Source organism: Panulirus ornatus, chromosome 1, assembly GCF_036320965.1.
Source record: "Panulirus ornatus isolate Po-2019 chromosome 1, ASM3632096v1, whole genome shotgun sequence".
Lineage (NCBI taxonomy): Eukaryota > Metazoa > Arthropoda > Malacostraca > Decapoda > Palinuridae > Panulirus > Panulirus ornatus.
Window position 1 is genome coordinate 81,618,485 of NC_092224.1, and position 12,665 is coordinate 81,631,149.

Genomic DNA, 12,665 nt, shown 5'->3' on the forward strand with positions numbered 1-12,665 from the left:
CTGGGTCGATGACCCCGGCAACCTGGCAGGTTCTGACACAGAGGCTGGGAGTGCTGAGGGGATGGGTCTGGTCGACTGGGAGTGCTGAGGGGATGGGTCTGGTCGACTGGGAGAGCTAAGGGATGGGTCTGGTCGAGACCCCGTGCTATGGGGGGTACGTCCTCAGGGTTAGAAGTGGCCAAGATGTGACGTGGGACGTGAGGGTAAGGTGGAGGAAGACAGACTACAGAGAGCCTCGTGGTGGGTCTAGTGTCCAGGTTATCTGTTCATATATGGACAGGTCTTCAAGGACCTCAAACAAGGACGGGTCATCAAGGACCTCAAATATGGACGGGTCATCAAGGGCCTCAAACAAGGACGGGTCATCAAGGGCCTCAAACTAGGACAGGTCATCAAGGACCTCAAACTAGGACAGGTCATCAAGGACCTCAAACAAGGACGGGTCATCAAGGACCTCAAATATGGACGGGTCATCAAGGGCCTCAAACTAGGACAGGTCATCAAGGACCTCAAACTAGGACAGGTCATCAAGGACCTCAAACTAGGACAGGTCATCAAGGACCTCAAACTAGGACAGGTCATCAAGGACCTCAAACAAGGACAGGTCATCCCCTACATCAATAACATCCACCATACAATCATTACAGACAGAGGCATCGGCTAAGGAAAGAGAGGCAGTAAGCTTCCCCAACGAATACGAAAATAACTACTACGGCAATGTCTTGGCGGGCACTTAGACGGTGAACCTGGAGGAGGAAGTGAGGGGAGTAATGAGACGTCTACAAGAGTATAATCAGCTGAGCCAGTTGGGGTAAAATGACGTAGCCAATACAGTAACGGATGAAAAGTATATCTATGGTGTTGGGGAAAGAGATAGTCACAGTATGGAGCATGAGTTACAATGGGTTGATGGGTTGTTGTGGGTAGTGAGGTGAAGGAAGGTGAAGATTTCGACTTCCTCAGCTATCTTTGTGGGAGGATTCCAGCCATGGTGTGTGACACACGGTAAAAACGTTCGGTTTCAGGCTGACTAGATGACACGGCCTCTTAGCACGAATTGTAATCATCAAGCGATGTTTACAGACAAAGGTGAGACTGACGAAGAGAGTGGTGGCTGAGAGAGAGGGAGAATGTGTGAGCAGTAAACGTGTAAGAGATGTGTTGGTTCTGCAATGAACATAAGATGCTACCTTGAGAGAGAGGGGGAGAGAGAGGGAGGTGGATGTAGCTAAAGTTGTGGGGAGAATTCAAAGTTAATTCTATAACACAACTGGAATTATCATAGAATTATGATAACAGGAGAGGTACTAGCCAGGTAGGTTTTGGCAGAAGATTAGTACAACCACCAACGAATATCAACAGATTTAGGTCTATTGCAATAACAAGGGTTTTGGGATGGAGGACTAAAATTCACCCTCAACAAACGTAATGTGATGGAGATGGGAAACAGTGAGACCAGACTATGACTAGCATCTTGCAGGTAGGAGCGAACAAGAGCTGGTTTACGAGAGGGACGTAAGGGTTGGTATAATACTAAACCTGTCTCCAGAAATTTATATCAGAAGGGCTGTGTGGGAGGCAAACCAGCTGACGTCAGGATCGCCCTTAGGTTTATGGTGCGAAAATATCTACGTCATACGTTAAACCCAAATTAGAGATATGTACGACCTGGAGCTTCCTCCCTACTGACAAATACGTATTCACAGACTCTCGCTGACACACACACACACACACACACACACACACACACACACACACACACACACACACACACACACACACACACGCACGACGAATTCCCCTCGCCACCAGAGGTGCCTAGGCAGCCACGAGGCATCATCAGGTCTCCGGGGAACAAATGGAAAGAAAGTCCTTGAGGAACACAACTTTAGCTGCATGAAACCATTGCAGAGACACAATACACATCAGGCTGCAAGAAACCAATATACCTCGACCTGCAGGATGTCACGAGTCATAATGCAGCTTCAATGGCAAGGGGACCAACAAGAGATGCAATAGAACTTTCTAACTGCTACAAACCATTACAAATTACAGTCCATCTTTGGTTACAAAATCCCACAAGTTCCGTGTGAAACAGGAGGTGCAAAATAGAACTCTAGCTGCAAGGAGTAAAGTTGCATTGCATCTTTAGTTGCAAGAAACCAAGACCAGCTACACTGTGACGTTAGTTGCTAGAAACCATCATGAGATAGGGTAAACGTCAGTTGATAGAAACCACCACTACGAGATACATCATAAACGTTAGTTGCTAGAAACCATCATGAGATAGGGTAAACGTCAGTTGATAGAAACCACCACTACGAGATACATCATAAACGTTAGTTGCTAGAAACCATCATGAGATAGGGTAAACGTCAGTTGATAGAAACCACCACTACGAGATACATCATAAACGTTAGTTGCTAGAAACCATCATGAGATAGGGTAAACGTCAGTTGATAGAAACCACCACTACGAGATACATCATAAACGTTAGTTGCTAGAAACCATCATGAGATAGGGTAAACGTCAGTTGATAGAAACCACCACGAGATATAGTAAACGTTAATGTTAGACACCACTACGAGATGCATCATAAACGTTAGTTGCTGAAAACCACCATGAGATACGATCAATGTTAGTTACTAGAAACCACGACGAGCTACAGTATAACGTTAGTAACTAGAAACCAGCACGAGACACGATAACACCGAGATGACAAGTGAAACCCGAAATACAGTTATGAGCAAGAACTGTGAAAATAGCTATCACACATCGCAGCGTACGACACTAATGCCACCACAGGTCATAATGTAAGACACATACACCATCACAGGTCACAATGTAAGACACATACACCATCACAGGTCACAATGTGAGACACATACACCATCACAGGTCACAATATAAGACACATACACAATCACAGGTCACAATGTGAGACACATACACTATCACAGGTCACAATATAAGACACATACACCATCACAGGTCACAATGTGAGACACATACACCATCACAGGTCACAATGTGAGACACATACACCATCACAGGTCACAATGTGAGACACATACACCATCACAGGTCACAATGTGAGACACATACACCATCACAGGTTACAATGTGAGACACATACACCATCACAGGTCACAATGTGAGACACATACACCATCACAGGTCACAATGTGAGACACATACACCATCACAGGTCACAATGTGAGACACATACACCATCACAGGTCACAATATAAGACACATACACCATCACAGGTCACAATGTAAGACACACACACCATCACAGGTCACAATGTGAGACACATACACCATCACAGGTCACAATGTAAGACACATACACCATCACAGGTGACAATGTAAGACACATACACCATCACAGGTCACAGTGTAAGACACATACACCATCACAGGTCACAATGTGAGACACATACACCATCACAGGTCACAATGTAAGACACATACACCATCACAGGTCACAATGTGAGACACACACACCATCACAGGTCACAATGTGAGACACATACACCATCACAGGTCAAAATGTACGACACAAATACCACCACAGGTCAAAGTGAAAGGCACGAATGTCATTACGGGTCACATGGCCATTCCAGGTCACAATAATGCAAGACGCAACACACAACCCAGACACCCAGATCCCTCGACCAGCACAGACTCAACCTTCGCTCCTCGCCTCACCCAGATCTTTGGGACGGTCTTGGAGACGTGGCCGACTATATCCCAGTCCCGCGGGGATACAACACTAACCACTGCACCACGGAGGTGTGTGTGTGTGTGTGTGTGGGTGTGTGTGTGTGTGTGTGTGTGTGTGTGTGTGTGTGTGTGTGTGTGTAAAAGCAGTGGTAATACGATCGTAATGGTAGTGTAATATGACTACAGAGAACCTTCGCTGTCACTAGGGAAGTCATATATCAATCTGGACACTGAACAGTGAATTATATATATATATATATATATATATATATATATATATATATATATATATATATATACTGTGACGTATTATATCAATTCTGTACCAAGCTGGAGCGGTGTCATGCAATAAAGTTGTGATCCTGGAAGGTTCGTTCGTGTGTTTGTGTCGTGCACAGCTGACGACGACCACGACGCCTCGGGAATACGAGGTGCGACGGTGTCAATAGAAAAAGATTTCGACTCTAATGACGAGGTTTGGCCGGGCGACCTGAACCCACGCTAAGATCCAGCAGGAGAGCAGGTTGTACAGGATGTCTTAATATTTGTGAGTGACGCACTTATGCTCAAAATACGTTTGTGAAAGTCCTCGCACATTTTCACTGTGCGTCACCACACATACGATGAAACATTATCGGATGTGTGACTCTTGTATTACTCTTGAAATATCAACAGGACAGAATCTCTGAACTTTAATAATCTGATCGTACTGGGGAAACATTTATCATGTTAAGCAATTACCATCAACAGAATGACTGAGTTGTTGAGAGTAAATGAGGCTCATATTGCCATTATCTTAATGAGTGGAGGATCTACATCTTGCATCCCTAATGTAAACATTGGTAAAGCAACACGGACATAGGTGGCGACGCCTGACTCGACACCATTTAACCCTCGCCACCTGCATGGATCGTACACACCACCAACTTTAAGGTTCAAAGTAACTCCTTATAAAGTTCTATTATGTTACATTTCACGCCATAGTAACAGCCTTGCAAAATAGAGAATGGGAAGAACACACTCTCTCTCTCTCTCTCTCTCTCTCTCTCTCTCTCTCTCTCTCTCTCTCTCTCTCTCTCTCTCTCTCCCCCACGTACACTGTACAAACATCTCCCGTCGTCTCATCTCCAGCCAGCTGCTGGACAAACCTTTCCTGTACACAGGGTCACTGTGAGTGTGTTCGGCCCCTCGTGGGCGTATCTCTCTCCCGGCCTACTTGTTATCAAGTTAGAAATATCGGAGGATTAATGTCACTGTGATTGTTGTCAACGTGAAGTGAATGATGTCTGTGACTTCTGGATGACCAGAGAGGTTTCTTATTTATCTTCATCTCAAGTGAGGGTTTTATCGGTAAGATATGAGAAGATGGGCGGACGAACTGTCTTAAGATAGATTTTGGGAGTGACTGAGTGTCTTTCCCACTTTAAGACACGGTGAGAGAGAGAGAGAGAGAGAGAGAGAGAGAGAGAGAGAGAGAGAGAGAGAGAGAGAGAGAGAGAGAGAGAGAGAGAGAGGCACGAAGATGGGAGTGAACTTATTTTTTTTTTTCTAAGAAATAACCCTAAAAATATTCAGCGTGTGTTGGTTGATTCCAAGTAAAATTATGATTCATGAGAAATCCTGGGAAGCTGACGGAGGCCCGTGTGTGTGTGTGTGTGTGTGTGTGTGTGTGTGTGTGTGTGTGTGTGTGTGTGTGTGTGTGTGTGTGTGTGTGTGTGTGTGTGTGTGTGTGTGTGTGTGCGTGTGCATACGTAAGTGGGAGTAATAGATACGGGACATATATACAAGGATATGAGACGGGGCAACACGAGTGTAAGACGCTCTCCCCATAACACAGAAACAGCAATCTCTCTCTCTCTCTCTCTCTCTCTCTCTCTCTCTCTCTCTCTCTCTCTCTCTCTCTCTCTCTCTCTCTCCCTCTCTCTCTCTCTCTCTCTCTCTCTCTCTCTCTCTCTCTCTCTCTCTCTCTCACACACACACACACACACACACACACACACATACCCTAGACCAAGCCAGGTACCTGTTTCTCAATCAGCCCTAAGGGGGAGATGAACACCTGGGTTGTGTGTAGGCCAACTGCTGCACCCAAAATTCGAACCCGTGCGAACCGGTGTTGACTCAAAATTTACGACCGAGCTCAGGGCAGAGGGAACTGGAGTTACGGCTTTCTGTAGAGACACGACTGGAGGACCGTTGATAGAGAGAGAGAGAGAGAGAGAGAGAGAGAGAGAGAGAGAGAGAGAGAGAGAGAGAGAGAGAGAGAAGGGGTTCTTGCGGCGGGGGGTGGCTATCGACAGCATTGATGTTCCAGTGAACTACGAGTTACGTAAAAGGAAATTGGTATGGAATCATTCAAGAGCAGTTGGCGGCGGCAACGCTGCTGCTGCCACGGACGGCAAAGCAGTCAGTATCAGCGAGCCATCAACCTCGGCACAGACTGTGGTGACTGGACCAGGATGACAGGGCACACGATTAGGAAAAAAAGATGACCATATGAGGGACTGAAGGAAAAAAGATGACCATATGAGGGACTGAAGAAAAAATGATGACCATATGAGGGACTGAAGAAAAAATGATGACCATATGAGGGACTGAAGAAAAATAGATGACTTTATGAGGGACTGAAGAAAAAAAGATGACCATATGAGGGACTGAAGAAAAATAGATGACTTTATGAGGGACTGAAGAAAAATAGATGACCATATGAGGGACTGAAGAAAAAAAGATGACCATATGAGGGACTGAAGAAAAAAAGATGACCATATGAGGGACTGAAGAAAAATAGATGACCATATGAGGGACTGAAGAAAAATAGATGACCATATGAGGGACTGAAGAAAAAATGATGACTTTATGAGGGACTGAAGAAAAAAAGATGACTTTATGAGGGACTGAAGAAAAAATGATGACCATATGAGGGACTGAAGAAAAATAGATGACCATATGAGGGACTGAAGAAAAAATGATGACCATATGAGGGACTGATAGAAAAAATGATGACCATATGAGGGACTGAAGAAAAAATGATGACCATATGAGGGACTGATAGAAAAAATGATGACCATATGATCGACTGAAGAAAAAAAAGATAACCATATGAGGGACTGAAGAAAAAAGATGACCATATGAAGGGACAGAAAAAAAAGAATGCCTGTTGTCAAAGCTTGTCAAATGACCGACCATAACCAGAACAGTGATAAAACGAGGACATACTTCAGCAGGGGAATCACCGTCGTGTATAACGAGGAGAGAAAAAGAAGACGACATTAGATCGGCTGGGATGAAACCCTGACCATACATCTCTCTTGTGCTTTGTTAATCTTCGGGTTGCAGACATATTGCTACTGTACGACACTTACCCCCAGGCTTTCGTCTGTGTTGCTATCGATATACAGGATGACCCACCTCATTCGTGAGCTGGATTTCAGCAAATATATATATACAAGAAGTAAGAAGAGTAACACTGGACATCGCGGGTGTACAAGAGATCACGAAAAACATCGCATCACATGTCGGGTGACGTCTTTCCTTAAATTCAGAACAGACGCCGACGTCCAGAGCTGGAGGGTTTCCTGGAACCGAGGTGTCGGCGAGGCGCCAAACAATACATATATAAAACCTGAAGTCTGGGATCTCGGGGAAGATTGGAGGGGTTGAACCGAAGATAAAGGTGACTGCCTGGATAATGGTCGAGTATTTTGGAAGTGTTATGGGGGGGTGGTAAGGAGACTCGCCTCTTCCAGAGACCCTGCAGAAGAGCGGTCAGGGTGTGTGGGAAGCGACACTGGTTAGGGGAAGGGGAGGTGTTTATCATAAGGGTGGTTGGGTAAGGAGCTGAAAAGCACGATATGAGTCTTGTGAGCTGGTGGGTTGTTCTCCAGCTGATGCCGTGGTCCTGGAGCCATCATGAGCGTGCTGGAAACATCCTCCAGCCTGGGGTGGCAACGTGACTATATACAGTACTCTGCGGTATACTGACTGGAACTGTACTCAGAATGGATACTGTACCCCAGGGTACGCTGAGTGGGACGGTACGCTGAGTGTATACTGAGCCCCTGTTACCGTGACTTTATACCGAACCCCACAAGGGGCGTGTCTATTGGAAAGACAACTTTGTTAATGAGGCAAAAAAAAAGATTTGTCAGATTGAAGCGGTAGTGACTGTACATGTTAAGCTACTAGATTATCATACAACGGTACACTTACTGTACCGTGTTCAGCTACTAGATTATCATGCAACGGTACACTTACTGTACCGTGTTAAGCTACAGAATTATCTTACAACGGTACAGGGAATGTACGTGAGACATTAAAGGAATATTCCATAACGGTATAGAGATTGTACCGTGAGAATGTACCTGATTATCTTATAACACTAAAGGGGACTCTTTCTTCGTCGTCTTCTTCATCTTCATTCTTCTCCTTCTACTTTCTTCTTTTTCTACTGAAAACGGATACAGTAGCTGTACCGAGAAAAGCTAGAGGGTTACCTCACAACAGTGCAGTTCCTGTACCATGATGAGCTAGAGTTAACATCGGTACAGTGGCTGTACCATTGATAGTTGGTTTACTTGGAACAATTTTCCCCAGGGCGCTAAGGCCAGTCTGATAGCAGGTCTAGCAGTACCGGTGTATAACCTGAAAAGTATATGGTGTTATAATTCTCATCTTGTTCCTTGTCTCTTCTTTCTTCCTCCTCTCCCTGTTTTTAAGTCTTCTTTCTTCTCCTTCTTCTTTCTCCTTCTTCTTCTTCTTCTTCTTCTTCTTCTTCTTCTTCTTCTTTCTTCCTTAACCACTTTCAAGCATTTTCTTCGTAAAACTTTTGACCTAATCTTAACATATTTGAAAAGAATTATTCCCGCGAACCGCAATAACTCGAGTGACGAACTCTTACACGATTGTCTTGTGTTAATCTCTAGAGATTTGTTCCGGATATTCTTTCTCAATATCACGTCGGCTGACCTGTTCGACGACTGTCATGTGTTAATCTCCGGAGATTCGTCCTTGGATATTCTTTCTTGTCTGTTGACGTGGAACCCGGAACGATACGGTGAGAATTTTTCATCAGGTCTACGATTCATTATTATGGGGAAGGAGGTCCCCACCACGTCAAGAGGCAAAACAAGTCTCTCTTCTCGCTTCTCTTGGACAGACATGTGAAGCACCTCCATAAATAGATTATACTCAACCTCTGGAAATCACAAACAGCTTTTTATTTACTGAATACATATCAAGCAATTGTCTTCTACATTGTCTTTTGATCCCATTTTACAAGAGATGACTCTAGTATATACAGCCTTACGGTACACTCAGGCACATTCTTAATCAATGTCCATTGAACTGAAGTAAATAAAAAGTTGCGTCACCGATAAAAGATCTTCCTAATGTTTTACTGTGTTCACCAAAGTGTCTCTCGTCAGACGAGAGCTGTACCTAAGGTCACATCCTCCACCATCACACACACACACACACACACACACACACACACACACACACACACACACACACACACACACACACACAACACATCCTCCTTAACACAGGACCAGAAAACATTTCCCTGGTATATGATTCATTCATCCACTACATCTGTCCATCTCTTGTGCGGTGCATATCTCGCACCTTCCTTCAACCACACTCTCATGAACCATCTTTGTCAACGTACCATCTGTCGTATATTTGACATGAACGTGTCATCATCTTAACAGAAACTTTTCTCTTTGTGAATTTCTGACGGATTCCTCACAACACATTTCTATCGCCCTCTTACATATCCGTTCCTCATCTGCTCACGACATTCCTACGACACTGCACAAGTCATCCATCTCTGCAGCTCCTATCTTTTCTATCTGGTCTTGGGGCGACAAGGGTGTCACTTCCATCCATCAGGTATGGGACAAACACTCCGTCATACACTCCTCTTACACTCTTATCCACTTCATGTTCAACCCATTCACCGGAGATCTCGGTCCATCTCTGATCCTTCTATCTTGTACGAGTTTGTTCTTAACTTCAGTTTTTCCCTCTACCATCTTGGCTGAATATTACTCCTAATATCTACGCTTATTGAAAACATGTAATGCTCCATTCAACAGCTCGATTACCTTGTCTCCTACTTTCACTGTTTTCTCTGGTCCAAACATCATCCTCTCATCCAGTTCACAGAAGAACAGGATCATCTGCACCCAGTGGTTGGTGGCTTCCACTCTGGAGACCACTGTCACCACACCTCGCCCTCACCGCCCGTTATGCCCCAGCCTGGAAGACGTCAGAACGTGCCATTGCTGTACAAGCTGCGACTCACTCCCACACCTGTTTTAGACCACTCTTTCCTACCACCAGTTACTCCAACACAAGCACTACCTCCGCGATGAAACCCAGGAACATCATTTAAGTCATTACTGTACACTAGAGACAATCGGAACTTCCCACGTTGTTTCCTTTGAGCTTCACAATGTGTCTTTCCTTGATCAATCGAAGCTACGCACACTTTCATCATTTCCACAGACCTGTCACGACCTACCTCTCATTGGTTCTCACTCATGTCTCAGTATCCTATGACATCTCTCAGCCATCCAGTCTTCATTCTCAGGTCTTCTCTACTGTCTCTCAGCCGCTGTGTGTCACATCCTTCCCCATCCATCCTATCTTCTTAGTAGTTACAGCATCATTTTTAATCTATATTCTTTTATATACATCTCAACCCTCCTGTCTCTCATTTCGGCCATCTTTCTCTGTCTCTCTGTTATCTTGCCTTACCTTTCAGACGTCCTGCGTCGCACCTCAGCCTACCAAACAATCTCTCTCAGCAAATGTATATAAAAAAAAATTCCGTCAAACAAAAAAGATTGTACAGGCACGTCTCCGAGGTCTGAACTTGAGCAGAACTTATTAACCAATGGGAACAACGAAGGAAACGATCGAAACAAAATCAGATTAACGAAAAAGAAAAGAAGAACGACACTTGAATCACTCGAATTATTAACGACACTTGAATCACCCGAATTATGAACGACACTTGAATCACCCGAATTATGAACGACACTTGAATCACCTGAATTATTAACGACACTTAAATCACATGAAGGATTATCTACCATGCAAATATTTACAACCCGCACTTAACATGAGTCTGGAAATTCAATTTTGTGAGCCAAGGACATGGCTGTGCCACGAGAGGCACTCTGGTCACACACACACACACACACACACACACACACGGAAGAACACAGGATAGCAAAAGATGAGGCCGAATGAGATGTAAGGTAAAAGTGATATCGAGAGATAGGAAATAAAACCAGAAATGAGAAATGAGATGATGAAATAAGAAATAAGCTCACTATTCAAGCACTGCACAGCTCATTACTCATATGCTGCACAGGCCTAGTACCAATAGACACTGCACAGCTCATTTACTCACATACTTAGCAGTACTCACACACTTAACACTACTCAGTACTCACACACTCAGCACAGCTCAGGCCGGACTCATCTCCGTCGCCCAGTGGTTAACGCAAACGAGACATGAAACAAGTGTTGTGAGGGTAATTGCTACCACCTCCTCCCCCACCCCCAACATTAATATTCTCTCTCTCTCTCTCTCTCTCTCTCTCTCTCTCTCTCTCTCTCTCTCTCTCTCTCTCTCTCTCTCTCTCTCTCCTGGTGGAACATTTCCCTCATTTGATCCTCACGACTCATTAGGAGGAGGTTTCATTAGACTACACGAGAGTGGCTTGATGAAGACAAGCAGTGGACCCTGGCTGTCCCCAGTGCCGGGGAGAGAGAGAGAGAGAGAGAGAGAGAGAGAGAGAGAGAGAGAGAGAGAGAGAGAGAGAGAGAGAGAGAGAGAGAGAGAGAGAGAGAGTGTGTGTGTGTGTGTGTGTGTGTGTGTGTGTGTGTGTGTGTGTGTGTGTGTGTGTGTGTGTGTGTGTGTGTGTGTGTGCGCGTGTGTGTGTGTGTGTGTGTGCGTCCGACACATTTCTGACAAGGTATTATGCATACAATGCATAATCATACTGCACCAGACACCATAATCATATATTCCATCAAATACGTTTCTGACACATAACATTATCCTATGTACCTCACTGTAATGCATTACGTTAGGGTACTTATAATTGATTGTAATTTACTTGAGGCAACAGAGGAGATAATTGTCTCGTTGTTCCAAGCGGTATAATTATCAACATCACATCTGATAATCATCACTCTCATAATTCCGTTTCCTGAATAACGCTAGACTAACAGTAACAAACTAGGCGCCATAAAATTCCTGGAACATGTGAATTAATCTTGCTTCAATTGTCGTTCGCAGAAAACACATTATATAGTATATTGCCTACACTTATACACTATCTAATTCCAGCCAGATGTCGAGAACGAGGCATTTCTAACACATTATCTGGTCCAGTGACCCTGGGGGCGTCCTGCCCCCCCCCTCCTCCCCGTTATATAAATGCACTGATATTATCATAACTAATTTGTTATGGATAACATCGATAATGACTTCCGGGGTCATCGTTCTCAGTCACGTAATGTTATCGGGTCGAGGACGACAACTACACTTTCTCCTGACGAAGGCAACGAAGAGCTTAAGACCAGGGTGTTCTGGAGTCTCTACGTAGCCCCGTGGTACGCCGGGTGAACACAACACAAGACTATAGAGATACGAGAGGAAAAACTTTCCCAGTAAACAGACTTCAAAAATCGTACGAGTGTCCGGGGTCATGAGGAACTCATTTCGAACTTGCTATCGCCTGGCAGAAGACCTTCCCGCAGGTGGAGCCAGAGGTCACACAATCCTCTGTCATTTGCTCCTGGGTGCATGCATCCCCCCACGGTGCGACGGGCCATTTGCAAAGCAAGACTGTGGCTCAATATTCTCTGCACCTGAGGTGATGACCAGACCAGCATGGCTTCCTGGGATTTCTCAA